The sequence below is a fragment of the Protopterus annectens genome, chromosome 10.part0 (genome assembly GCF_019279795.1).
Source record: "Protopterus annectens isolate FY-2018-M chromosome 10.part0, PAN1.0, whole genome shotgun sequence".
Classification (NCBI taxonomy): domain Eukaryota; kingdom Metazoa; phylum Chordata; order Ceratodontiformes; family Protopteridae; genus Protopterus; species Protopterus annectens.
The window spans coordinates 1451157180-1451184148 of NC_056744.1; the positions used below are offsets into that span (position 1 = coordinate 1451157180).

At 46.0% G+C, this 26969-nt stretch overlaps 1 protein-coding gene across 4 annotated transcripts in view; it reads right to left on the bottom strand.

Annotated features, from left to right (window-relative positions):
• Window positions 1-26969, bottom strand: part of OSBPL9 (oxysterol binding protein like 9) — a 2070592-nt gene that overhangs the window by 1967547 nt on the left and 76076 nt on the right. The window lies entirely within an intron of this gene.

Consider the following 26969-nt stretch of genomic DNA (forward strand, 5'->3'; position numbering starts at 1 on the left):
AATCACTTATATATCCTTTTATATCCTTTATCATATTTCGGTATTCTCGTCCCGGAGTTCCGCTTTGGGCGATTTCGAGATTTTAAAGGTGACCCATATATATATATATATGTATATATTTATATGTATATGTATATGTAGAGTGAGAGAGGGGGACATGGGGGCAGATGTATTGAAACAGGTGCCTGGTGACCAAGGAATGGACTGAACACCAGTGTTGATACTGCAGTACCATACCCCATTCCAAAACACGTTACCCACTAACTACCACATAGGTGGTTGCCTGCCTACCACTGGAGGTGTCAGAAGGGAACATGGGACACAGGTGTACAATAGCCTCCCCTTTGATATCCACAGTGGCACACTAGTCTGGTAATCCCTGTACATGGTACGTGTCATCACAAAAGGTGTGGTCAGCTAGGGAAATGCAAGTCAGTGTACCCCTCTACACCTCACAATGTCCTATGCAGTATGTACCTCCCATGAGAACTACAACAAGTGGAAAGGCCACAGACATTCCTAACAAAGACTGATAATGCCCTCAAACACATTCCCTATGCAGACTGACTCACAGAACCACAGCTAGAGTGCCTTTCATACTTCCTACACAGAGGTTACCACTGCTGGACATACAGAGTTATGTCACACCTATACCAGTCGGCCAACCACCATGGCAACACCTCACAATCCGTCCAGCCTACATGACCTAGGGCCCTAATCCTGGTCACCGCACTAAACAGCACATGCTGGAGGTACAGGTTCCTATACACAAATATGCCATACCCTGGACTAAACCACCCAGCATTAACAAACAAGGCTCCTTATTAGTAGATGTCATACATACCCCTGATGAATGTTATGGAGATAGGTAATATGCCCTGTGAGTCACCTCTGTGTAACCGTTTGACAGGAGCAAGTAAAATCACATTACATGTGTCTCAAAGGGCAGGGTAGCATATGGCTAGGCTGCCCTAGGCCCAGGGCCAATAGCATAGTACCTACCTATGACACAATGCACACACACACATGTACTCAGTGCAATACCAGCCATGTGAGGTTGAATGAGTGTGACACTCACTGTGTGCAAGGTCTGTAAAGGTGTGATAGCTTAGCATGAGTTTGTGTCCATCATGGTAGTTTGTGTCCTAGGTGTGAGGCCAGAGAAAGATGGGTCAGTTATCGGGATGCAAACATAGTAGATTGGCATATGTTGTGCCATAGTTCCCTGTGTACGACTGCAGTGTCCCATTGTAAGCAGAAGCAATACATGTATGCTCAGTAAGTGGTACTGCTATTGAATCCAGCTCACATATGAACCTTTGTACTACCTGAAGTTGTAGGCCTAAACACTACAGTATGGTGTATGTTCACATTCCCTGGCAACACTGTCTGGTGTGTTTTCTGTAGTCTGCACAGATTACATACCTCATGCATAGTTATCTGTAAGTAGGGCACACAGTACTATAAGGTACACAGTTAATGCTCATCTGTGTCGTCATACATTTCTGTGTTGTATGTGTGTAATGATGACTGTACCATGGCTGCAATCAAATGTGTTACAGGGTATGTGTGTGTACCTGGCAGCATGTATACTCTGTGACAGCAGTATGCTGGCTATATTAACAACTGTGCACATATGTCAGGTAGGGGGATGGCATCAAAGACTAGGGTGGATTACCGTTGAAACTGTAAATGTGCATTGCATTCATTGAATGGGATGACAATATTCTTCATCCATTAGCTTGATACATACTCAGTTGTGCATTGTATCCCAAACAGTGTGCCGAGTGCTGGTGTATACTAGTTTGTTGTATGGAGTGTGGCAGGCACTGTCAGACAGTTGTGGGTTGAGCACTGATATGTGGTACTGAGCATGTGTATCCCCTGATAGACAGACTGATGCTATATATGGCAGTTAAGTGATATCAGTACATTAGAACATTAAGTGTGCCACATGACTTGCTCACATATTTTTCTTTTCCTTCCAGGGTGATGGTGAATCAGCGTAACCCACCTCATACAGCAGCAGAGGAACAGGAGATCCACCAGAGTCTGGTGCAGAATTTCTCTGTGCTGTTTTCCAGGACCAGCCAGAACCAGCATGAGAGGGCTGCAGTGTGGCAAGATCTTGTCCGTCGGGTAAATGACATAGGCATGCATAACCGGACATATGAGCAGGTACGCCATCACTGCAGTGATTTAATTAGACATGTCCGGCAGCGTGCATCTGATATCCACAGACAACAGCTTGCCACAGGTGGTGGGGTACCTATCCACCCCCCCTCCCATCACCAGTGTGGAGGAGCTCCTCCTAAGTGTCGTGGCTCCAGGCCAACAACAGCAACATCCACAAACATGTGTCATCATGGAGGCTGGAGCCACCCAGCATGTTGAAATGGAGTGTGCAGGTAACATGCCATATCTGTAGTTGACTGTTCTCTGTACTGGTAGTTTATGCATGTGTGAGATGTGTATGTGTGTGTAGCTGTTATCCTGCCTATTCTTGTGCAAGATTGATATTCTGCATATAATCTGTACACCTGTGAAAGCTAACTGTTGTACTACTGTACTTTATCATACTCACAGTATCAATGGCACAGTTGTGGCCACTGACAATCACTGTCATATTTTTGCAGGTCCCTCTGGAGTGACAGCAAGGCAGCCAATCCATGCTGGTGAGTGTATAATAACAATACTATTGCTAATAACATGTGCATGTCATATGGAGGTGTAGTCTGTGCACATGTAACACACCTACGCATAATGCATGCTGTGCATGTTTGCTGTGAGACTATGCATATCCCATTATTCTCAGTAGCTGCCTCACTCACATGCAATACACAGAACATCACACACACGTGGCAACACAGTACTGGACATTGGATAGGCATACCTGATACATATGCACACAATACACACATGTTTGGCATAGACACTACACCTTAGCCTGCTACACGTGTCCAATTATGACACCTGCTGTATGCCCACCCTTCAGTATCCCACTTATCTACGCAGCACACATAATATACCTGAGGGGTAGAGGCCTATCATGTCTTTGTACAACAGTCTTGAACAAATAATACATTCATGTTAGGCAATGCTCACTATTGGCCACCTTACCCACCCATGTAACAAGTGGCTGTGTAGTTGTGGATGTAGTCATGTTACTGCACTTCAGGTACAGCATGCTAGCTGCCTGTGTGGCACACATTACTATTGTTGACTGACCACAAGATGCATGTTGATCATGGCTCATGTTACTACACCAAATCCAGTTCCACTGACCACAAAAGTACACATAGCAGTTATTGTGTAGCACCGTCATGTGTTGTGTGTGTGCAAATATATGCACCCACAGCTTGTAACACTTGCACAACATTGTTCTGTCCTTGTACACATTGTGTCCCAGGGTGGAGACAATCACTGAACAACTACACAGAAGCATCAAGAACACGTATACTGTTATTAACAAGGGCTGTCTACACTTGCACTGCATGTTCCTGTGTAACACATAATCTGCATGCTGACACATGTGCAGTGATGTTTTTCCTTGTGGTACTGTCACCCACCCTCAAACAGTATTGTGTATGTGTTGGATTGCAGGTGTGTGAGTGTGTTTGTATCTGCTGGACTGAGGAGTGTGCCTGTGTGCTAACATCGTGTACACATTTGTAAAAGGTGTTTCCTGTCTTCCTCTCACAGGTTTTGATGTTGCTCTGGTGAAGTGCAGCAGGGAACATGAAGCCACTGCTGGGGATAGTGATAATGATGATACATGTGTAATGGCACAGGGAGGTGCGACAGGGTCTGTCGTTTGTCAGCCAATCGACACTACACAGCAGTCAACCCCATCAATGCGCACAGTCATCCTGCTGATACATCCAGTGTCACCAATGCCCTTAACTGAGGGACAGCATACAGTGGGCATTGACCAGGGTAGTGTGGTATCATTCGCATATGCATCCCCTCACAGCAGCCATGGCCAGATTCCTGACATGGTACCACACAGGCAGATGTCCAGGGGTTCTCGTGGGAGCATCCATTAGTCATACTGCCCCTGTCGGATGTGCCCACAGAGGTCTTTCAACCTCAGCTATGTTCCGGGCTATAATGCAGGTACACCAGACAGGGTCTGAGGGAGCTTAGAGCACATCGCACCTCTATGAATGACACTATGCTTGACATTGCGGCTGCCATCTGTAATATCAGCGAGGTCATTGATAGATGTTGGGGGGACACATTAGATCTCTTCCACAACTACATGTCCATGAGCCAGGACAGTGCAGGACGGTTGAGGCATCGACGTGGACATATGCCAGCAACATCATCAGCTGGCAGTCGTCGCGGACGACAATAAACCCGCAGCCGCTCCCATAGTGCCAGTACCAGCCCCAGCAATGCTGGGTCTGTGCTGTCATTAGACTGTCCTAGAAGACCACGTGCACATGGCTCTGGACAGTCCCAGCAGGGACATGTGTCCAGTCAACAACCCACTGCCTCTGATGACAGTACCCAGTCTGGCTTAGTACCTGATACTGTCCGTAGCACCCCTGCCAGGCACAGGTAACGTGTCCGTGGCCAGAGACAGTGACCTGTTTGACCTGGCTGGTACAGTCAGTGGCTGTCCACAAACACCCGTATATGGCAGCCACGTGGTGGAACTGCGTGCATGCATACACACACACATAATGCTAACACCTAGGGCTAACACATACACACACACACACACACACACATCGCATCAACATTGCCCCATGTTGTGCTGTTGTCCCTCACTAACACACACACACATACATGTCGATTGGATGCGTCAATGGCAGACTCTGGCAAATCAAGTACACACCCTGTGCATATGATGAAACTGTGCCACCTCCTTCCATCTGTAACATTGCTGCAGGAACAGGATAGCATGGTGCTGATGCACAGGGTGACTACATAGCACTGTAGTAATATTATCATGTTGTTCACAGTACAGTGTAATGATATCGTTGTGGGTATATCCGAGCATGCATGATGCATTAACACTATGATTGTCATTGTAGTTTTGTATACACCAGTGTTAATTCCCAAAGTGTACTGTCTGCACATGTGCCACATGGCTGTTGTGTGTACCTGTGCCTGCATGTGTTGGGGAGTGGACAGTACATGTGTGCTGTTTGCAGCACAGAGTTGCAGGTGTACATTTGTAAACAAGGTGGAGTTGCATTCTCTGCATGTAGATGCTTAGTGCACACATGGGAAGGGTGACATGCATCATGTGACACATTATTCATACATTGTAGTTCTTATGGGTGGACACGTTGCATTGTACTACACATATGTTTCACCTGGGGTCACATGTATGTATGACATGGTCTGACAGTATGCTGTGGGTGATACGGTTTCCAAATGTCAATGGTCTGAATTCTGGTGGTATACACAATCTACATAGCCTGACATTCAGTGGTCATTACATGGTGTCTCCTCAACTGATACACAGATGTAAGATACCCAGTGTCAGTGATATCCCTGCAGTACTACACTATACCAGTAGCCATTCTTACTGAGCCCCACACATCCCTGGGAACAATACTCTTTGGCATATAGCAGTCTCATGTACATGCCAACACACTATGGATATGTCCATCCACGACTGCAAATGCATACAGTGGCCTACAATACATTCTACACATGACACACCTAACCACCACAAGGGTATCATACAGACAGATACCTGCTGACCAAGCCATACTGTATTGCTGTAACGCAACTGTAGCATTGTCATCGGCATGTACTTAACATAGTATTCCAACAGTACCATGTAGGTGGTAGCACCCATCATGTAGAATGGATAATGGTGTGTACATGTGGACAAGTGTTATCTTGTCTATCCTGTGATATTCACATTTCCAAAGGTATTCTGCAGTCCCTCGCTGTATCACCTAAGCAAGAAGGTGTCTGTATGCATATTGGCAACAGTTGCCATACACCTACACTGGATGTCCATCACTCACAGACTTTGCTGTGTTTTAACATTTCTGACATATACTCTAGACATGAACCCTCACCCACATTAATCTATCAAAGCTTTCATGGGTGTGTGTCACATAGTTGGCCTAGGACAGAGATCACTGCAGTAGCCTGCATTGTCACCAACATACATGTATGGCCTAAGGTCTGGGAAGCTGCGGCACATGCTGGCAAAGGTAACACCTGTATTCACATGAGGCAGGTTTCACACATAGGAACTATTAGAGGTCACAGGTACATATCTGTATGTGGCACACACATACCTGATGTGTGCACTGAAATTACTGTTATGCTAATATGTCATACAATAATAAAAGCAAAACACACAACACATTGACAAACTGTGTGACAAACACACACATGGCATTTGTAGGATTCAAACCCCTACCCAACTATGTTATGATACTTGAGAGAGACACACTAGCACAGCGCGCTATTCGCATTACTGGATGATTTCCCTTCTCCTGCTGTATTTATAGGGTGCTGACATCATCAGTCTTTCCAAAGAGGAATGTACATCTTTTACTATCCCTCAATATGGGGGATAACAATATCTGTGCATTAACAGACGCCTAGTTCAGGGTCACATATGCACACTGGCACTGCCAGGTTATGTTTTATACCATGCTTCATGACCACAGGACTTGTAACACACAACACAACTAGGGGGTGTATCCATATACATCACAGATACACATACCTCTGGGTTGGTACCACTGCACTAAGCATGACAGGCCATACATATACAACTACCATTGTAGAAAACTGCCTTTTGGTTTGGTGTGTAGTTCAGCCCCCCCCCCATACCCAGGAACCACACTCTGCTTTCCTGGGAACAGTGTAGGATATGAAGGTCTTCACACACACCATTCTAGTGGTTGACTTCAGGTACACGAATATTGACTGGGGATACTACTCAGGCCTCAACAACATCACCCTACAGCCACTACAATTTGTGAATCCATGCGCTATGGCACAACCAGTCACCACAGCCACAAGGGGGAATACATATTAGACCTGATCATCACCAACATGGGGACTCTATGTTCCACACCAGAGGTAGACCCCTCATTGTTAAGATCAGACCATAAACAACTTTCCCTGGACATCCATATCCCTTCCCCACCCCCAGTCAAGGAAATCACTGTAAAGAATTTCTCAAAAGCAGACTTTGCACTTGTGAAGACTGGGGTGGAATACTTCAAAGGCCCCATGCTGAAGGATAATACAGCCCAATCTGCAGAATCCTTTACAAATGCATTCTATGAGCACCTGCAGGTATGCATTGCTCATGCTATCCCAAATAAAACCAAGACTCCTCCAAAACAGGAGACCTGTCTGGTTGACCCCGGCCATATATAAGCTGTACAACAGCAGGAGGAAACTACTACATAACAGAGCAATATCCCACAGAGGGAGGACATCTCTGAACAGTATTGGCAAGACACTTCAATCCCTCATATAATCATCACTTGCAAGCTTTGACAGAAAACTTGACCAGACACTACAGATAATCACAAGGCCTTCTTTAGTTATGTCAGGAATATGCTCTGAATTGTTGCATAACAGCACAAAATATGCCAAGCCTACGGACATAGCCAACACCCTGGCAGACAGAGTCTGCACAAACGTCCCCCCCCTTACCCCCCAAAGGTACAGATGCCCATCCCAAATGAATGTAACCTCGCTGACATCACAGATGCACAGGAGAAAGGTGCCCTCTCCACAGCAAATAACACAGCATATGTATGGGACCGGATGGTGTCCCAGGCTGTGTCCTACACGAGCTCTGAGTAGAACTGAACACTCACATTAAGTCACTGTTCCAACTTAGCCTTACTGCAGGATATGTACCCTAAGAATGGCATACAGATATCGTGGTCCCACTCCACAAAGGTGGTGCCACAACAGACCACAGGAACTATAACCCCATAAGCCTGACTAGTGTGGTAGAAAAAGCTATGGAGCGTATTATCATGGAAGTTGTAATCAAAAATATTGTGAGCCTCCAGACAGTGAATCATACACAATTCGGCTTTGTTAAGGGCAGATCTTGCCTCTTACACATAGTTCATATCTTTGAAACTGTTACTGAAGCCATGGATGAGGGCAAGGTAGTTCACACAGTCTACCTGTACCTTGCAGTAGCCTGCAACACAATACCCCACTCAGGCATCATACATATGCTTACCAGCTTAAATATCAACCCCTATATCACTAGATGTGTTGCTATCTGCCTCAGGGATGGAACCCACATGGTCAGAATTGCAGGTGCCATGTCCAATTCCAGACCAGTTACAACTGGTGTCCCACTGGGCTCAGTTCTGGGACCTGTCTTGTTCGGTATGTACTTCTCTGAGGTTCAGACTAACACGGGGAGATTATGTCCAACAAACTTCACAGATGACTGCTAACTGGGGACCATAAGCGACACTGCAGCTGACACATGCTTCCTCCATAAGGGTCTCACAGAGATGGATGCTTGTTGCCTGAGCCATGGCCTCTTGCTACATGCTAAGACATGCATAGTCATCCCCTTTGGGGAAATCAAGGTGCACACAAATTACCACATAAGTGGTAATCCATTAAGTACAGAAGACGTATTTACAGATTTGGGGACCAACATAGATCGTAACCTCTCCTTTGCTAATCACATTGACAGAGTCATTGCAAAGACCTTTATATAGCCCTCCTTATCACATGGAGGTTTGCATGTAGATCATGGGAGGTCACTGTGGCCCTCTACTAGTCACTCATCAGGCCCATGTTTGAGTACAATGCCCCTTTTGGGGTGTACCTTACCCAACACCTGCAGCAACTACAGAGACCACAACAGTACCTCCCCAAGAGGATCATGGGCTACACACAGATGTCCTATGCAGCTCAACTAAAGGATCTCCAGCTCTAGTCAGTTGCTTAGCGCCTACTCAGAGGCAATCTAGGCCTGCCATACACAGCCATGTCAAACCCAGAAGTAATGGACATGCTCCACCTCATAACATCCAAGACCCTTAGAGCTACACACTCCAGGGACTTAAACCTCAGCACAAAACTAAACTAAATAGGACATGCTACAGGGACGGATTCATTACCCAGAAGCTCCCCTCACTCGAATTGAATCCCAATTAAAGTTAGACATAGCCCCTCGCCAACCCTCTTCCAGCAAAATCCAGCCGCATGGATGGGAAATTGCAAATTCACCCCTGGGATCTCCACTGTGTCCCTGCTTGACAGAGGCACAGCAAACTAGCCTTAAAGGGTGCCTTTTGTGGCCTACTTTACAGAGGCACAGTAGGCTACTCTACTGGGGAGGTGAATGCCAAATGCACTCTGGCTAGGCTTATGAAGGCGAATGCCAAATGCACTCTGGCTAGGCTTATGAATTCCCTAAGGCAGACAGCCTAGTATCGACCTCTGCACCTATGTTTATGTTCGGGATGCACAATATTTGTTGCTGATATTGTTTGCAGGTCTTTATTGCCGTAGCTTTCCCAGTTTCTATGAACAACTTGTGTATCTGCGGAACATGTTTCATCATGACAGGGTTCCAGTATATTAATATATGTGTCTGTTGTCACTTAACTGTGTGCACAGGGCGGATTGCTGGATCGTGGGAGGTTCCTGGCTTAACACATAAAACTGTCAGATATGTGTGGCCAACTGCTATACTCAGACATGGCCTGAGTGTGTGAGCATGCCCAGTTCAGGCTTTCCATGGTTTGTTGCCTGACATGTGTCTCATTTATCCATGTGTGTGAGCATGCCCAGTGTGACCTTTCCATATGTTGTGATCTGAAGTCCACTACATTTGTGGTTGTGTGTGAACATGACCAATATTGACATTTATACTGTGTGTGTTGGAAGTCATGTTGTGTTCTTACTGCCAGACTCCTTTGTGTCATAACTTAACAGGGATTATGCTGTGCCTGCAGGGTTTCCATGGGATAGTTTGCAAAGACTTGTCAACATTCTTTCATACTGGCTGAACACTGCAATACTGTCATAGTGTAGTGGTTCAGTACTTTCACTATGGTGCACAGTATCCTGGGTTTGAGTCCCATCACTGCTTTAAATATTCATACTGAGCAGACCAGACTGGTTAAGGACCAGTTGGGCAAATATGAGCATGTTGCATTTTGTTCAGCTATGGCCTACTTAAACCAGGCTTGTCCAACATTGCTGTGTATTCACCAACTAGGGTGGACATTGCCAAACATTACTCCACATTGACCACAGTTGTACTAGTTGGTGTGTATGATTCTGTTCATAGGTTCATACTAGGCTATCTGCCCTAGGGCATTTATAATCCTAGTCAGAGTGCGTTTGGCTTTCAACACACATTTCACCTTGAGTTTGCCATGACATTTTTCAAGGTTAGTATACTGTGCCTCTGTCTAACAGTGACATAGAAGTGATTCCCAGGGTAAACCTACAATCTCCCATCCACTCATCAATATTCCTCTTCAAGTGAGTCAATGAGGGACTCTGGCTAACCTGGAGTGGGAGTTTACTCAAGAGTGGAGGGAGCCTCTGGGTTATGAATCTGTCACTCCAGCAAGTCCTATTTATTTCAGTCCTGAGGTTCAGGCCTCTTGAGCGTGTAGCTTGATGGGATTCGGATTTACCGAGGTGCAGCGGTTTACTATTGAAATGTCGAATGGCACTACATCGACTGTACTATAGTCGAACACGGAAGTTCGAAAATAGTAATGTCGACAAAAAAACAATCTAGGACTGTGTTTTAACATGGGTCGAGGTAGGGGAGATGTTTGTAGTTCTGAATAATACTGAACACCTACCTCAACCCATGTTAAAACCATTCCTAGATTGTTTTTTTTACGTCTACATTACTATTTTCGAACTTCCGTGTTTGACTATAGTACAGTCGATGTAGTGCCGTTCGACATTTCAATAGTAAACCGGTGCAGCATATCCATTGATTCCAGGTTGAACATGGCTTTATACATCAGGCACAGATCGCCTCTGGGCAGGCAGTATGCCACTGAGTGGAGCTGCAGTTTCTTTAACTGGTCAGCAAATGGCATCTGTTTGAGCCATTTGATCCTCCTGGTGAGATACTTTTGGGGTCTTTCCAGTTGCTGCAGGTGTCTGATAAGGTACATCCCACAAGGGGGCATTGTACTCAATTATGGGCCTGATGAGGGATGAGTCAAGAGGCATGATGACCTCCCCTGATCTAGATGTGAATACCTTCATGATTAGGTGGGCTATATGAAATGTTTTTCTAACCACTTTGGCCACGTGGTTGTCGAATGAGAGATTGCTACCAACTTGGGTCCCCAGGTCCCTTATCACTTCTAAAGTACTTAATGGGTTACCACCTATGTGGTAATTTGTGGGCACTTAGTTTTTGCCAAAGGGGATAACTATACACTTTTTTGTGTTTAGCTTGAGGACATGGCTCTGGCACCAGTTGTCTGTTTCTATGAGGCCCTTTTCTAGGATGCTTGTGTCAGCTGGAGGGTCGATTATGGCACCCAGTTTGCAGTCATCTGCGAACTTGTTCAGCCACAGTCCTTCTGTGTTGGCCTGTACCTCCGAGAAATATATACCAAACAAGGGAGGTCCCAGGACTGAGTCTTGTGGGATGCCACTTGTAGCTGGTTTGGAGTCTGACATGGCTCCAGCATTTCTGACCATGTGGGTTCTGTCCTTGAGCCAGTTTGCAACCCATCTAGTGACATAGGGGTTTATATTGAAGCTGATGAGCTTATCTATAATGACCAAGTGGGGTATTGTATGGAAGGCTTTTCCGAGGTCCAGGTAGGCTGTGTGGACCACCTTCCCCCTCGTCAATGGCCTTGGTGACTGTTTCAAATGACTCAACCACGTTTAAGAGGCAGGATCTGCCCTTTAAGTCAAACTGGGTAGGATACAGTTTCTGTAGGTCCCCAATATCTTTATTTCTGAGGTCCATGATGATCCTTTCCATAGCTTTGCAGACCAAGCTAGTCAGGCTTCTGGGGCGATAGTTTGCAGTATCCATTGAGGCACCACCTTTGTGGAGAGGGACCACTGTTGCTGTACACTGCTCTTTGGGTACATATCCTGTGGTAAGGCTGAGACTGAACAGTGGTTTTATGTTTGTGTTCAATTCTTCTTGGGGTTCATGTTGGACACAGCCCAGGACACTGTCTGTTCCCACTGATGCTGTGTGTTTTGCTTTGGAGAGGCTGGCTGTTACCTGAGCATCTGAGATGTCAGGGGGCTAGCACTCTGCTGGGATAGATATTTGCCCTTTTTGTGGGGAGGGGGGGAGAAGTTTGCACTGAACCTGTCAGCTTGGATGTTGGCAATGTCTGTGGGTTTGGTGTATTGTTTGTCATTTTGGACTAATTCTGAGCATATCTGGGAATTTCCACCCATGTTCCTACCATAACTAAAGGAAGCCTTGTGATTATCCTTAGTGTCCTGTACAATTTTTATCTCAAAGCTGGCCTTAGACGATTTTATGTGTGGTCGTAGATTTTTAATAATACTGATCGGAAATGCCTTCCCTTTTTGGGATTTTGCTCTATCATATAGTAGCTTCCTCCTTGTATTGTATGGTTTGTTTATGGCTGGGGTCCACCAGACAGGATGCCTGCCTTTGGAGGATTGGGTCTTGGTTTTATTTGGGATTGCATGATCCATGCATTCCTGAAGGTGTTCACAGAATGCGTTTATAAAGGGTTCTGAGGTCTGGGCCGTATTTTCCACAGGCACAGGGACTATGAAGGATTCAACCTCGGTTTTGAGAAGTGTGAAATTTGCTTTAGAGAAAAGTTTTTCACTGTGGTTTTCTGGGCAGGGGCTGGGGTTGTGATGTGAATATCCAGTGAGATTACAATATGGTCTGATCTTACCAGTGAGGGATACACTTCTGGTCTTGGGCATAGTTGAAGTCGCCCAATATAATGGTGTTTGAGAAGACCTTCATATTTTCATGTGTTCTCCAGTCGGCCAAGTGTGGTTCCTGGGTTTAGGAGGGTGGTCTGTAGCAGGCTATGAACTGGAAGGTGGTTTTACCCACTGTTAGTGCCACCAACCTGGGGGTGTGGTTATCTTTGACAAATATTGATACTCACCCTCCTTTTGTAATTTGTTCCATGTTTTGGGACTGTAAAGCATGGTATGAGGTGTAACCTGTTAGTGCTAGGGTGCTCTTGGGAGCCTTGAACCAGGTTTCTGTTACTGCACAGATATCAACATTCTCCACGCTGAGGAGTGTTTGGAGTGAGTGCATCTTACGGTTTTAGACTTCTGGCATTGAGTAGCATTACTTCTAGTTTCTTATCCCTTGTGATACCTATGGAGGAAAGGCCAGGAGTGACAGGTGAAAGCCGTCCCTAGCAAAGCCTCATGTCTTGTCAAGCATGTCATCCCAGGCTGACAGGCATTGGATCCCCTTTGACTGACACCAATACTTAAGCCAATTGTTGTAATTGATCATCTTGTCTTCATGTTGTGGCATCATGCTTGGTGAGGGTAGGATGATACTCAAGGTCATCAAGTTTGCATATACTACATGGTGGTAAATGCTGTTTAGCACTACCTTACATTGCTTAACACATGGCAATCATGCCTCAGGTGGTGCTGCAGGGCTGCCTATGTCGGATGCACATACTACACTCCCTGTACACGTTTGAAAGCAGGTTGTGTCAAATTAGGCATCCCTTTCACTATATGTGGGAGTCAGAGAGAGGTATCATTTCCAGGGTTCCTACTGAGCCAGTGTATGTGCTATGCGTTGCCTCTTTGCCAAGGCTAAGGCATACTGGGCACGCCTCCTTCTGCCTACTGGGGCAGACTCAAGTTGTTCCTCCTCCGAGTCATGCTCTGCCTGTGATGGCCTTGGCAATGGTGGGGGGCTGTTTGGCCCAGGCCTATGCTGTTCCTGCTGCAGCTGTTTACACAGAATCATATTATGTAGCATAGCACATACCATGACAATTTGGGTACATATAGTTGGTGAGTATTGCAAGGCTCCACCAGATGTGTCCAGGCACCGGAACCGTGACTTGAGCAGCCCAAACACACGCTCAATTACATTTCGTGTTTGTGCATGTGCCTCATTATGGCGTTTCTGATGGGTGTCATCAGCCACGGCTCCAGTGCATAACCAGCATCCCCCACTAGGTGACCATGTGGGATGTCCCCATTGGCAAATGTCTGGTACAGCTGCGTAAGATGCCAGATATGGGAATCATGGTAGCTTCCAGGGCAGCCAGCACACACATTCATTATTATGCCCTGGGCATCACACACAACCTGGCAGTTGATGGAGGGGAAGCCCTTGTGGTTAATGTAGGCCCTAGCCCGCTCACCAGCTGGTGCTTTGATGCGTATATGCGTGCAGTCTATTGCACCCACTACCTCAGGGTATTCTGCTATTTGCTGGAAGAGACGCATATTGCTGGCCAGTACCTCATGGGAATTGGGGCAATATACATGATCACCGACATGTGCTGACATGGCATCCAGGAACTGGTGCAGTACCCTGGATGCTGATGCCTGTGATATCCCAATCATATCACCAGTTGGTCTCTGGAAGGTACCTGTTGCTAGTATTCTTAGGCCAACACATATCTTGGTTTCCACTGGGATGGGTTCTCCTCTGTTGTTTGTGTGTGTGAGGCGTGGCCTGCACAGCTCAACAATTTGCTGCAGGAGGTCTCTGTCCACTCTATAGCGCTCCACTATCTCCAGCTCATGTAACCCCTGGTATGTGACCCTGGGCCTGTACACTCTTCTCCATCTCCTCACGGTGGGTTGTCCGGCAGCATTTGCATTATCACCACCCTCAGCATGTTGCATATGTTGCCTTATAACAGCAATGGCAGCCCCTAGCATTTTTTGTCTGAGTGAAGCTTTTTCAGTTTTCACTTCTAGTAGCTTACTCCAGTGTTGCAGTGTCTCTTGAGAGAAACGCACTGCACTGTTGTTTGCAGAGTTTTAAGTGCTGGGCTGGGCTAGTGTTCTGCCTGTGTAATTGCCTGATTGATTGTTTTCACCTGCTAGCTCTGCTAGTACCCCCTGGTAGCTTCCTACTATTTGTTGTGCTTCCTTTTTCCTTTCTGTTTCCTTGGGGGCAGCACTGCACACACAAGCACAAACACACGCACACCAACTCACACGCACGCACACATGATTAGACGGACTAAAACTTGCTTATTCAGGTGAAAACGCTCGCACACCAGCGCATACGCGCTTACTGGTCTTTAAACAGCCCTATACATTCTTACTCCGGGTTAAATGCGCGCACTCTGTCTTACTCGGGTTTATGGGCGTGCACACGCGCATATCCGCTCAGCAAGAAACTTTGATGTTATCCACAGTATGCACCTTCCATTTCTTGGCTTTCCCTGGTCTACCTGTTGACACACCTCTTTCCATGATGTCTAACTGACAGCTAACACATGACATTCTGCTCCAATGAGCTTCACTACTTTCATACATACCCCCCTTGTGATGTCACCTATCTCCTACTCTGTTACTCCCCATATCCTACTCATACACTCCACTGACTGTGCTCATTTGCTATGTAAAAGTGTGATTCACTATCCTAACACTCATTTACATAGGACTGCCTACTAATGCTTGGTTACATGTCTTAGACTGGGCTTCTCCCCTTAGCAACCCCTACTTGGTGGCCATGTTGTCTTCAGCCTGCTATTCCCTTACATTGTAATTTAACAATTTTCATAAATTCCACGTTTGTGGGTTTTAATTTTTATTTTTCTGTTTTTGTGCAGCCCGTTATGCTTGTGATTAACGCCACGCTAAACATCGGAAAGCACCGAAAAAAAAAAAAAAAGTATTTTTATTTTAATTTTACATCTGGGAACATTTCCAATGGCCGTATATTTGGCCATTGGCATGCTTCCTCAACCATATGCAACCTTTATTTGGAGCTGACAAGGCTCCATTGTGCTATTTGCAGAATGGTACTCAATTGTCAACTGAGTACATTTCTGCAACTAACACGGCTCCTACTCGGACAGGTTTGTGCTTCCTGGATCGCAAATTTACCTCATTTGCATGCCTTTCGGCTGCAAGTGAGGTAATTTGCATATCCCAGCCATGTCCGTGTAAGAGACGTTTTAGGGGCTCTCTTACACGCCCCTACAAGCTGTTCCTGGATCGCTCGTCGGACATGATGGCTGCATGGAGTCTTACTCTACTCTTAGACTCCGTGCAAGCCATCGTGAATCCGGCCCAATGTTTTCCCACTGAAAACTCTGGCACATTCAGGAAATAGTCTTAGAAAAACAGAATCTTTGAAAGAAGATTCAGATAACATGCTCTCCTGAATCTTAATCAGAAATCCGAGGAGAAAAACCTTATCTGTCCCATCTTATTCTCTTCTCGATTCAATTCCTGAATCTCTTCAGGAATATAGGAATCGCTTTTTCTTTTACCCAAACCATTTGATAAGAAGGGTCAATAGCCTGAACAAGACCATGAGTCAGACTTAAACTTCTCCTGGCCAGAGAAACTGGTGCAGAAGAACATACATATTTAGTTTCTGGTTTCTTTTTAATATGAAAGTTAGGACAAACAAGCTTATTAATGACAGCAAAAGCTTCCCCAGGGAGAGCACAGGATTCTGGCTAAGCAGGGCCATCTTCCCTGTCCTCTTTCCAAAAACCAACAAGGGTGTCTCTCCCCTGCCCACTGAAGGGTTCCCAACAGGTGCAGAAGATATGGCTAACCCCCAGTTCACAGTGTCTGTATGGATGACACCAGAGGGATCAGGAGAAAAGGCGAATGGTCTGAGGAACCAGCTTTGGCCACGGGCAGAGTCACCCACGTTAGGTACAGATAAACTGCTAGCTTGCTGTGGTGGAAAATGCTGTTTTATTTTCTTTTTGTGGCTGGAAAAACCTGCCTACGGAACTAGCAGTTTGTTCTATAGTCACAACAAAAATGATTCTTCATTCCCAGAGAAACAAATCAGCACAAGCCAGTACAATTTTAATAGTAGTAAAAAGTAACTTTTCCAAGTACAAATACAGTAAAAAGCCCTCTACTACACTTTAGCAGCCCCAAAAAGTAATTTAAATGCAGTTTCTCCACAGGGGAAAAAAATGGATTCAGAAAGTTTAAATTAACCTTTAAACTGTCAAAAACAAAAGTGCGTTCCAGTTTAAAAGTAGAGTAAAGACGTGGGACAATCCATAAAAAAGAAGTTATGTACTCACCATAATGTTCCATGTTTGTTGTTCATCTCGCCTTCATTCTTTGCTGGTTGGGACAGCGTCCCCAGCACCTTCTTCCTTGAGTGGCTCAAGGCAACAAACTCTTCAGAGCAGTGGATCCAAAAGAAGCCCTATTTGGGGAGGCCAAGTCTACTTTGCAATGCGTGATAAAGGTATGAGATTTTACCCACGTCTCTGCAGCACAAATTTAATCCACAGGTAGCCTAGCATGAAACGCAGATGAGGTTGCAATGGCTCTGGTCGAATGACCTTTTATTTTTTCAGGCAGTTGTCTATTTTGGGAAGTATATGAATAAGTAATGGCATCAGTAAGCCACTTTGACAGAGTGGCTTTTGATATTGTGGCGCCCTTCTTTTTATCTGAAAAGGATACGAACAGTTGATGAGATTTCCTGAATTCTTTTGTTCTGTCCAGGTAGAAACTTAATTGCCTGTGTATATCCAATTAGTGTAATTTATATTCTGCCTTGTTGCCATAGTTTGGGAAGAAAACAGATAGATCAATAGATTGATTCAAGTTAGTCATGGAGCAAACTTTGGGTAGGAATGATGGATTAGTTCTCAGGGAAACTTTGTCTTTATGGAAGCCAAGTAGGGGAAACGTATAGACAATGCTTGGAGTTCTGATACCCGCCTAGCTGATGTGATGGCCACCAAAATGACTGTTTTCCACGTTAGGAACTTTAGATGACAAGATGAAACTGGTTCATATGGTGGCAGGATTAGAGTGGACAATACCAAATTGAGGTCCCAAGGAGCTCGTGGTTCTTTTACTGGGGGCTTTAGCAAAAAAGATACCTACCTCTCAAAAAGGCCTTGCACAGTCTATGGGACATAATTTTGAATCCCATTTCTCTGATATGGTAGTTTGATATAGCAGCCAATTGAACTCGTATGGTAGCTGCTGCTGCACCTCTAAAACAGAGGTTACAGGGGCCATGAAAGGAGCAATGTGATTGTTGAGAGCCCAACAGGAAAACCTTTTCCATTTGTTAGCATAAAGCTTTCTAGCTGTCGTTTTATGGGATGAAATCAGAATGTTTCACAGCGGTGGATATATTCGGAAGCCTGGCTAGGAGTGGAAGTGGAGCAGCCAAGCTGTCAGTTTGAGGGTTTTAACCAGGGGATGGAGTGTTCCTGATGGAGGAGTCAGGAGGTCTGGAACTGGGTCCAGAAACCATGGATCCTCTTGTAGATGGGGCCATAGGAAGGGGAACCAAATTTGATGAGGCCAGTATGGGGCAAGGAGTATTAACATGCTTTTCAATGTCTTTCTGAAGGACTTTGGAGAACAAGGTAAAAGGAGAGAAGGCATAAAGAAGACCTGGGGGCCAATCGTGTACAAGTGCATCCCTTGGTGACTCCCCCAGAGGGGGGAATCAAGGCAAAGTAGCTGCTGCATTTGACTTTCATGAACGTGGCAAAAAGGTCGCAGCAAGGCTGGCCCAACTTGCGAAAAATCAGTTCCGCAATTTCCTGTTTCAGGCACCACTTGTGAGGCATTAGAATAGCTCTGCTGAGTTTGTCTGCTATCACACTGGATTTCCCCAGGATATGCTTTGCTATTAGAAAGTGTTGGGAAGAGACTGCCCACTGCCATACGCTTTGAGCCTCCAAACATAGGGGTTAAGACCTGGTTCCTCCTCATTTGTTTGTATACCACACAACTGACACTGTCTGGATTGCAATCGTTCCTAGTGGAAGGGAGTTGTGAAATGCCTGCAATGCCAACAGCACTGCTCTCATCTCTAAAACATTGATATGCAAGTGTCAGATTCCTGCCAAACTCCTTGGACAGTCTTCTCCAGATAATGTCCCCCCACCTATCTGGGAAGCATCCATGGTCACTGTAGCTATTGGTTGTGGGGGAATGAATGGTCTGCTCAGAACCACCAGAGTAGAATGAAGCCACAAGAGTAGGTCCCTCTTGCAGGATTCCGTTATGATAATCTTGTGGGATATGGACAGTTCCTCCATGGAACAGTGGGTGAAAAGTAACCACTGGAGAACTCTCATGTGTAAGCATGCGAATACCAAGATTATCGCTGCCGCCATGGTACCCAAGATATTTAGAACAACCTCTGCTTGTACTTTCCTCTTTATCAATAGGTTTTCTACTTGTTGGCGTAGGATTTGTATCCTGTCGGGAGGAAGTTTGGCTACCAATTCTCTTCTAAGTCTGCTCCTATAAATACAATATGTTGTGATGGCAACAAGGCAGACTTTTCTAAATTTATCATAATGTCTAGTTGAGAGCAAAGGCGGATGGTGGTGTCTCTTGCTCTGGTAAGTAGATGCTTGATGGTGGCGGTTAGGAGCTAGTCTTCCATGTATGGAAACACTCAGAATCCTAGACGCCTCAAGTGCAAGTGAGCCGTGACTACTGTCATGCATTTGGTGAACACTCTGGGGGCTGTAGTGAAACCAAAGAGCAGAGCTCGGAATTGGTAAAGGCTGGCTCCCAGCCGAAAGTGTAAGCGGCTCCAGGATCGCCTGTCTATCTTTATATGGTAGTAATGCATCCTGGAGATCTATCGAGCACATATGTCTTTGCCCAGAAAGGGGAGTATTGACTGCACTGTCACCATCTGGAACTTTGATTTCTATACAAACTTGTTTAGTCTGCGGAGATCCAAAATGGTAGTCTGCCGGGCTCAGCCATCGAGTGAAGCCGTCTGGTAGTGGCAATTAAAGAGATAGTTGTAGTGGTGGTGGCTGTATCCGTGCCTCGTTGGTTGTTACCCTGCCACTGGCGACCCCTGTAGGCACCCCTGGATTGGTTTCTGCCTCTAGAGCGCCTATTCCTGCCTCTTTGTGCCTTAGAGGATTCCGGAAAGGACCAATTCTTGGAGGGCCAGTTCCTGCTAAACCTTGGAGGTTGAACTTGTAAAAAATCTTTCACTGTTTGCACAGATTTTGCTTTCTCTTCCATCTTTTTTAGTACCTGCTGTGCAGGGGAACCAAATAAATTGACCTTGTCCATAGGTGCATCCAAAGCTTAGATTTGACATGGTCTGGTAATGCCTGTTCTTTCAACCATGCATGCCTCCTGATAACTGTGCCAGTCATGGCTGATCTAAAGGAAGCCTCCAGTGCATCATAGCCGCATTTTAAAGAATGGTTACTAACCTGCTGTATGTTATGTACCATTTCTTGAACATACTTTTTATCTAAAGATTCTTCAGAGGACAGCTTTTAGTCAACTGGTCAAGCATAAACTCTTGATATTGAATCATATGAAATTGGCAGTTCAAAGCTCTAGCTGGCAAAGTAGCAGAGGTGTAAACTTTTTTACCCCATCTCTCTAAGGACCTGGATTCCCTTTCAGAGGGAGGGTTTTAGAAGAAGTAGCTGCTACAGCTTTAGGACCCTGGGAGATAGTCTCTGGATCTGCAAAAGGAGCCTTATATAAGTGGTGATGAGTGTCCGGGACCCTGTAGTACCTATCGGGCTTAGCAGGAGCCGGAGGTAAAGTATCAGGGAGCAGTGCAAGCATCATTAAATGCATCATCAACAACAGAAAGAACTGGAGGTATAGCTAAAGGCCTATGCTGTGGCAAATGTAGAAAGGTCCTAAGCCTTTTTCTAGAGTCTGAAAAATCTTGGCCCTGCCACTGAAATTGTTCCCTCATAGCATGCAAGGTTTCCCCAAAGGAAAATTCCTCAGGAGGAGAGGATGAAGGGATGGACTCCTCAGCATCAGAGTCTTCGTAAGGAGAATAAGAAGCCTCAGGAGGGTCTGTATGTTCTGAGTCATCAGAGGAATCATCTGTGGATACTGGCTCAGGGGCTCTGCTCTAGGCCTCTTTTCTGGAGGAGGAGAGAGGCCCTGTCTGGATGAGGCTGGGCTCCACGAATTAAAGAGATGAGATCCTCAGCCAAAGAAAGCATATGGGAGCTGGTGCTGGGCCTGTGAGAGGGGGGCTTGGCAGGCACAGATTTTGATGCTTTGGCTGCTTTAGCCCTGGCAAAGGCCTTAATAGACATAGCTGAGGAGGCCTAGCAGCTCCACGTGCAGGGGTAGTAATATCCAGGGGAATGGTGTTCGATAAATCCTGTGAAACCGCAACAGAAGGTTGGATTTCAGAAGCCGCTTTCTACCAGGTTAGAAGAGGCCTCGGTAGAAGGCAGTTATAAACCGGCTTCGAAACCGAGACACTAAATGGTTTGCTTAACATGTTTCGGCGAAACCGGATCGCGAAAGTCGGTCCTTTCTTTGCATTTTTGGTTATTTGCGAGTCGGAGGATCCGACGGCATAATGTAGGCAAAATCGGAGCCGAAAATCTGTTCGGCAAGTCCGATCGACGTCTGCGTCCGTCGGTTAAAAGAAGCACAGGCTAGATTAGGTGCCACGCCGTGGTCTGGGCCTAAATGATGTATGCAATTGGAGAGGAAAACTTTATGAGGTATTTGTTTCACACAAGATAAACAGTTATTAACTTTCTCTGACATCGGGTTGAGGCAAGAAAGAGTCCCCAACAGGGTACTTAGCTTTATAGAAGTCTTCGAAGTAGTATTCGGTAGTAGTAATCTCTGGATCTGACCGACCGGCACTTGCGAACAGCTTCTGCTTCGGGCGCCACGCGGCAAGAAAGACTGGGGAAAATGGCGTCGGCTGATGCCTTTATACCCGAATAACTGCCGCAATGACGTCGGGTGAAGTGCGACACCAGCCGAAGCCAGACCCAGACTTTGGAATCCGGCCGACCGAAGGGCTGCCTGACGACAGGACAACCCATTTGTAAAGACTGCAGATGCATCCTTGAAGGACATCAGTGGATCCAAAAAAAGCCCTATTTGGGGAGGCCAAGTCTACTTTGCAATGCGTGATAAAGGTATGAGATTTTACCCACGTCTCTGCAGCACAAATTGAATCCACAGGTAGCCTAGCATGAAACGCAGATGAGGTTGCAATGGCTCTGGTCGAATGACCTTTTATTTTTTCAGGCAGTTGTCTATTTTGGGAAGTATATGAATAAGTAATGGCATCAGTAAGCCACTTTGACAGAGTGGCTTTTGATATTGTGGCGCCCTTCTTTTTATCTGAAAAGGATACGAACAGTTGATGAGATTTCCTGAATTCTTTTGTTCTGTCCAGGTAGAAACTTAATTGCCTGTGTATATCCAATTAGTGTAATTTATATTCTGCCTTGTTGCCATAGTTTGGGAAGAAAACAGATAGATCAATAGATTGATTCAAGTTAGTCATGGAGCAAACTTTGGGTAGGAATGATGGATTAGTTCTCAGGGAAACTTTGTCTTTATGGAAGCCAAGTAGGGGAAACGTATAGACAACGCTTGGAGTTCTGATACCCGCCTAGCTGATGTGATGGCCACCAAAACGACTGTTTTCCACGTTAGGAACTTTAGATGACAAGATGAAACTGGTTCATATGGTGGCAGGATTAGAGTGGACAATACCATATTGAGGTCCCAAGGAGCTCGTGGTTCTTTTACTGGGGGCTTTAGCAAAAAAGATACCTACCTCTCAAAAAGGCCTTGCACAGTGTATGGGACATAATTTTGAATCCCATTTCTCTATGGCAGCCAATTGAACTCGTATGGTAGCCGCTGCTGCACCTCTAAAACAGAGGTTACAGGGGCCATGAAAGGAGCAATGTGATTGTTGAGAGCCCAACAGGAAAACCTTTTCCATTTGTTAGCATAAAGCTTTCTAGCTGTCGTTTTATGGGATGAAATCAGAATGTTTCACAGCGGGGGATATATTCGGAAGCCTGGCTAGGAGTGGAAGTGGAGCAGCCAAGCTGTCAGTTTGAGGGTTTTAACCAGGGGATGGAGTGTTCCTGATGGAGGAGTCAGGAGGTCTGGAACTGGGTCCAGAAACCATGGATCCTCTTGTAGATGGGGCCATAGGAAGGGGAACCAAATTTGATGAGGCCAGTATGAGGCAAGGAGTATTAACATGCTTTTCAATGTCTTTCTGAAGGACTTTGGAGAACAAGGTAAAAGGAGAGAAGGTATAAAGAAGACCTGGGGGCCAATCGTGTACAAGTGCATCCCTTGGTGACTCCCCCAGAGGAGGGAATCAAGGCAAAGTAGCTGCTGCATTTGACTTTCATGAACGTGGCAAAAAGGTTGCAGCAAGGCTGGCCCAACTTGCGAAAAATCAGTTCCGCAATTTCCTGTTTCAGGCACCACTTGTGAGGCATTAGAATAGCTCTGCTGAGTTTGTCTGCTATCACACTGGATTTCCCCAGGATATGCTTTGCTATTAGAAAGTGTTGGGAAGAGACTGCCCACTGCCATACGCTTTGAGCCTCCAAACATAGGGGTTAAGACCTGGTTCCTCCTCATTTGTTTGTATACCAAACAACTGACACTGTCTGGATTGCAATCGTTCCTAGTGGAAGGGAGTTGTGAAATGCCTGCAATGCCAACAGCACTGCTCTCATCTCTAAACCATTGATATGCAAGTGTTTCTCGTATTCCTGCCAAACTCCTTGGACAGTCTTCTCCAGATAATGTCCCCCCACCTATCTGGGAAGCATCCATGGTCACTGTAGCTATTGGTTGTGGGGGAATGAATGGTCTGCTCAGAACCACCAGAGTAGAATGAAGCCACAAGAGTAGGTCCCTCTTGCAGGATTCCGTTATGATAATCTTGTGGGATATGGACAGTTCCTCCATGGAACAGTGGGTGAAAAGTAACCACTGGAGAACTCTCATGTGTAAGCATGTGAATACCAAGATTATCACTGCCGCCATGGTACCCAAGATAAAACAACCTCTGCTTGTACTTTCTTCTTTATCAATAGGTTTTCTACTTGTTGGCATAGGGTTTGTATCCTGTTGGGAGGAAGTTTGGCTACCATTTCTCTTCTAAGTCTGCTCCTATAAATACAATATGTTGTGATGGCAACAAGGCAGACTTTTCTAAATTTATCATAATGTCTAGTTGAGAGCAAAGGCGGATGGTGGTGTCTCTTGCTCTGGTAAGTAGATGCTTGATGGTGGCGGTTAGGAGCCAGTCTTCCATGTATGGAAACACTCAGAATCCTAGACGCCTCAAGTGCAAGTGAGCCGTGACTACTGTCATGCATTTGGTAAACACTCTGGGGGCTGTAGTGAAACCAAAGAGCAGAGCTCGGAATTGGTAAAGGCTGTCTCCCAGCCGAAAGTGTAAGCGGCTCCAGGATCGCCTGTCTATCTTTATATGGTAGTACGCATCCTGGAGATCTATCGAGCACATATGTCTTTGCCCAGAAAGGGGAGTATTGACTGCACTGTCACCATCTGGAACTTTGATTTCTATACAAACTTGTTTAGTCTGCGGAGATCCAAAATGGGCCTCTGGTCCCTTGCCTTTTTTGGAACTAAAAAGAACCATGAGTAAGTTCCAGATCCAATTTGGTCTGTGGGGACATTTTGGATGACTCTCTTTTTCTAGCAACCTTTGAACTTCTTGGGTTGCCTGGCCCCTCTGACTGGGTGGAACATCTGGGACCAACCTCTTTTCTAAAGGGGGAGAGGAAAAGGGTATACAGTAGCCTCTGGATATGATCACTTGTACCCATTTGTCGTTAATGTTTAGCCAGGCATTTGGGTACAGTGACAAGTGACCGACTGCCTCCAGAGGTGTACAGATGGGCCTCCTTTCAGGAGAGCTGAAAGGTCCTATCAAATAATGTATCCCTGTCGCCCTTATTTTGTGGACCCCCGCTGCCGCAAGATCAGTGTCTTCCATTTCTGTTTCCCCCCCCTGCCTCTGAGGGAAGAATCACCACGTGCTTCTGGAAAGGCTCTCTGGGACTTACGGAACCACATTTTTCACCTCTTCAGGCCTTTGGGGTAAGGCCTGCTAGAAAGAGAAAAATGGACTCCCACAGCAGAAAAAGAGTCTTTCCCTCTTGCTCGCACCTGGTCAGTCTCTCTTTCACTTTTGGCCCAAACAAGGACGAGCCATTGAATGGGGCTTTGATAAAGGTAGACTAGAACTGCTCTGCAAACTCGCACAACCACATCCGGGAATGCCTCCTTAGGGAGATTCCTCTACCTGCTGCCCTGCTTGCTCCATTGGCCACATAAGACATAAGCCGCATGGAGGAACTTACCACAGAATTTAAGGTAGAAAGCTGAGAGGTCACCTTGTCTAAAAACCCTAGAGCTGTAGTACCTTGGAGGGTATCAACTAACTCCTTCAGGAGATCCCTCTGAAGCCTAGTAAAATGGGTCAAATAGTTCAGCAACCTAAGGGTAAAGCCTGCTGATGAAAATATACGCTTTCTGTACCTGTCCATCATACGAGATTCTTTATTCAACAGATGAAGCATCAGAAAATTCCTTTTTGGTAGCTGCCGCTGCCACCACCATAGCATCTACTGGGACACCTTTTGTGAGGAATTCCTTATTAGACAGTGCTGTGATAAATTTTTTGGCCTCCTCAGAACAGGTTCCACAGATTCTGGAGAGCCCCACGCCTTTTGACTATGTTTAGGAGTTGATCGAAAAATGAAGTCACCCGACAGGTGGAGGAGCGAGACCCAAAAGCCTTCAGGTATACAAAGACTCATCCTAAGAAGGGTTAATGGACTTACAGCTACCTCTCTGCTTAAGGATTTCAAGGATGTCCACAAAGGAGACATCTTCAGAGGGTGACCACTGGGACCCTTCTGAATCATCTGAAGTGATTAGACTCCTTGGGGGAGTCTAGCTGTTTCCTCTTACATGTCCTCTTCAGAGGGGCCTCTCCAGAGGGGTACTCGGGGGGGGGGGTTCAGAAGAGATGGTTTCACTCAATGGGGCATCCTGGAACTTTAGGTTTCCTCGCCTGGGGGGGAGAGATGGTAAAGAGGGAGACTCCGACACTTTTGGGGGAAGAGTGTTTGGATCTAAGAGTGAAGCCATCTGGGGGTGACAGCACTCTCCTCATGACCTCAAAAGCACCACGACCCAGCTCCGAAGGAGTCTCCGGCTCTGAAGAGCCAGGAGACTGCCCTTGAGCCAAGGAGGTGGGCTCCGAGACAGCTGTAGGTGCCAAGCTCACCTGCGCAGAGGCCCAGAGAGGTAGATTTGGTTCAGACAACTGTCCAACCTGACTCTCCTCCCCAGACCCGATGGGGGAGCATCAGCCCCTAGACCCCTCAATAGAATGATAGCACCGAGGTGGTCGGAGTGGAAGTTGGGACTTAAGAACCTGGAGCAGGTCACAGCCCCAATGGTTCCACTGCAATCAAATCCAAGCACTCCAGCTCCAAAGCCACAACATGGGTTGGAGGAGGACTCAAAGAGGAGGGAGTGACGGTTGTCGGGCCCAAATCGTTCTGGGCTGGGCTCGACAATCTGTAACAGCCTCTTGACCACACACTATCCACATAATCATCCAAGAGACTTCTGAAGGACTGAGAGGATGGGGTCAAGGACCTGATGGATTGTAGTATAGGAGAATGCAGTACTGAGGAGACCAGATCCATAACTGGGGACCGGCTCCAACTATGACTCTCTGTCGGCTTTGAAATAACTAGTGGAGCCAAAGAGATCGAGGAACTCTGTTTTCCTTCCAGTGCCTCAGAAAAAGGAACTTTTAATAGTCCTCTGACAATTTATTTTTCCTCTCCAATAAAACTCTGGAGCTAAAAGCATGGAAAAAAGAGCATGACTCTTGCAGATGGACAGCACCTAAACAGTACACACAGCTGGTGTGTCCATCTGTCAAAAACATTTTTTGGCTACAGCTATCATTTTTTGAAGCCTGAAGGCTTCATTTCCGTATTGTCTTT